Raw genomic sequence first — 3,683 nt, 5'->3', positions numbered from 1 at the left:
CTATTTTGCACACACTCACTTGTGCCATTGCTCACAGACTGACGTTTTACTATTAGTTACTTTAAGATGTCACAGTAAGGCCCAAAAGTATCAAAAACATTTTTTTTGGCATGCAGAAAAGTCATTTTAACCTTCCAGTAGATTCGAGTCACCATATTTATGAACTTCATAACATGAATTATATCTCAAACACAGAAAGTTTTTCCACTGACTCAGAATGATGAGGGGAACAGGAAGTGCCACTGAATTAACAGGAAGTGTCACTAACATAAAATAAAGTTAAAATGGTTAACCCGAGACATGAAATTTGCAGTTTCTGAACTCTCCATCTCCCAGAATTGCTGTTATGTATGTATGCAAAACACATACCAGAGTGTTGCCCCAGAGGGAGCTGTAGTATCATTTCTCTGCTAATTTACTTTGACATATAGGTTTGAAAACTAATAGGTAGGTTAGACCACAGCATTTGTATTTTTTTGTTTTGTTCTAACACACACACACAAAACGTGCACTGCATGCACATGCTCCACACACCTTATTCAATGCACGAGCTTGGGTAGCTGCCTGTGTGATGTTTTGCACGTTCTCCCCATGTGCATGTGAGTTTCTTTGAGGTTCTCTGGTTTCCTCCCACCATGCAAAATCATGCCAGTAGGTCGATTAGCTATTCTAAATTACCCTTAGGTCTGAATGAGTGTGTGAACTTATATGTTTAATATGTTTAAACCAAGCAGCCAGGACCAATAAATACCTGGTTCAAGTATGAAACTGGTCTAGTGTTTAGTGCTTGATTTCTTTCCATTTCTTTCTTGGAATGGAAAGTAAACCATGATTAGAAATTAAAATAATTTGAACAAAAAAAAATCACAGATTCTCCACCAAATGTTCAAGCCATGCATACACTGTTATAAAAGGGTTTGCTAAGTGATATTGTCCCTAGACTATTCTTTGGAAATGGAGCTCTTTCTTAAAAGGCTGGAGGGCTCTCCATAAAACCACTAAGGGTTGAACCACAGTGGAACAATTAAAAAAATCTTTTAAGTTTAAAATTTTTATTTATTTATTTATTACCCATTTATAATACCTGTATACCTTAATTGCAACCTGCTTTACATTTAGTGACTAAAGCCAATACATGCCTAGTCAAACAAACTCAAACTTATGCCAGAACATGCCAGAATCAAACACACCCAAACTTATTTATACACATATCTTCTAGCATAGGAATCATTCGTGCTGTGTTCTAATAAGGGAAATATGAGCATTTTTTTTTATGAGCATTCAATACTCGAGCTTGAAAAAATACTTCACATCCCATTGCACTATGGGACTGATCTGCTATATTATATCTGCAACATTATATTTTCAATGTTTACACCAGGAAGACAGTGTGGACAGCGTTGGTTGGTTTGGCGGTGACTGTGTGATGTGCATGGAAAGGGCTTGTAAGAGAAAGAACTTGACATGGATGACTTTTTAAAGAATACAAAGATGCAAGATTTGGGGAAAATCAGTGAAATAAATCAAGTCAGTCCTTATGTACAATCCAAAAAAAATTATAGGTGACATGAAATTCATGTGGAATTCACAGGGCTTACAGATACGCAATCTGGCAAAGTGACAAACCCATTCATCCAAGCAAAGATTATCTATGTAACAAATCTTCTTGTCTTCTTCGTCCATGGAATTCAATGAGGACCACAAAGTGTCATCAGTTTAAGTGAGAGTGGGTTCGAAGATGGCTGATTAGTCCAATCCGAGCCCGGAATTAGACTGCCGACCTGGTGAAGAGGAGATACCGGCCTTGGACATTTGTACGTAGGCTGTTACACCATCATGAACTCGTCTGCCCTATGCCGAGTGATCACCGGCGATGCTCTCCCAGTTTTCAGCATCTATGTTACAGTTCTTCAGAAAGGCCTTGATGGTATCTCTGTATCTCTTATTTGACCCCCACGAGATCGCTTGCCGTGATGTAGTTCGCCATAAAACATCTTCTTGCGTAATCATTTGTCAGACATGCGCACAACATGGCCAGCCCATCTGATTCGTTCATATATTACAAATACTTAGCTTTCTAGCAACATGATCCTCAGTGTATACTCAATCTGTAGTCATTTCACCGAGGACAGCTTTAGCACCTTTTGGCAGAAAGTAATGAGCTTCATAAGTCTCATAGATTAAAAGTTCAGAGCAATGATAAAACTAAATGCAGTTCAGAGTAGTACTGGGACTTGTGATCACATTGGACAAGTTGTAGGACTTATAATTATATAATTATATAATTATAATTATACAATTATAATCCTTATAATTGCTTTATCCTGGTTAGAGTTGTGATGGTTTAAATACCTAATTTAATTCATTTCACCAAGTTCTTTTAAGCAGTACTGCACAAGCAAGAGTGTGAGTATACTGAATATCGGCACATATTCAGTATAACCGCATGATTGTGAGTGTATAATTTTGTTGAACAGTTCTATAAACAAATTGAGATAGAGTAGATGAGATTTCAGACACAAAGAAGAGAGCTACACTCACTTTATAGCACGTCAACTACCTGTCTATCAAGCTCACATTGATTTGTTCATTCCCATTAAAGATGCTTCAGGTAAAATTTCAGGTACTTCAGGTAAAAAAAAAAGCTTTCATATTTTAAGTCAAAAGTTACATTCCTGAAAAGTATCCTTTGCCTTGTCCGGTGATGATGATGCTAAGTCTACTTAGTAACTGTTTATAAATAAGAAGTGCAGCTTTATGTGGTGAACACAGGCAAGCCTAGTGATACATTTTACAGCATTTGGCAGACACTCTTATCCAGAGTGACTTAGATCTACTTCATTTATACATCTGAGCAGTTGACGGTTAACAGCCTTGCTCAAGGGCTCAGCAATGGCAGTGCTGGGGTTGAACTCACGACATTCTGAGCAGTAGTCCAACTCCTTAACCACTGAGCTACCACTACCCTTCACTATATTACCACACAGTGAAGCATCCCAGTGTGGTTATAATAAATATACGCACTCTTAGACCACTGCTTTTCTTTGTTTGACCGATGGTTATCAGTTCGTAGATGTAAATGGTGACTTCTCCACGCATACTGAGGTTAAATTTGGTGTTCCACAAGGTTCTGTTTTAGGCCCACTGCTTTTTACTTTATATATGCTACCTCTAGGTCAAATTATTCGTAATCATGGAATTAGCTTCCACTGTTATGCTGATGATTCACACTTGTATGTTTCAGCGAAGCCAGAGGACAGACAGCAGCTTAGTAAAGTTGAGGAATGTGTAAAGGACACTAGACGTTGAATGCTAATTCAAGAAAGAAGTACTTGTACTAGGACCACGTGTAGCTAGAAGTAAGCTTTCTGATCTCACAGTAACTCTGGATGGACTTTCTGTTTCATCATGTGCAGCAGTAAAAGACCTTGGAGTAATTATTGACTCCAGTCTATCGTTTGATGCTCATGTAGATAATATTACTAGTATAGCCTTCCTTCATCTCAGAAATATTTCTAAGATAAGAAATATATTGTCACTACATGATGCAGAAATATTAGTTCATGCTTTCGTCACCTCAAGACTAGATTACTGTAATGCCTTACTGTCTGGATGTTCCAGTAGGAACATAAACAAACTCCAGTTAGTCCAGAATGCAGCTGCTAGAGTCCTAACTAGAACCA

This window comes from Ictalurus punctatus, chromosome 5, assembly GCF_001660625.3.
Source record: "Ictalurus punctatus breed USDA103 chromosome 5, Coco_2.0, whole genome shotgun sequence".
Classification (NCBI taxonomy): Eukaryota; Metazoa; Chordata; class Actinopteri; order Siluriformes; family Ictaluridae; genus Ictalurus; species Ictalurus punctatus.
Note: the sequence above shows the minus strand (reverse complement) of the source record.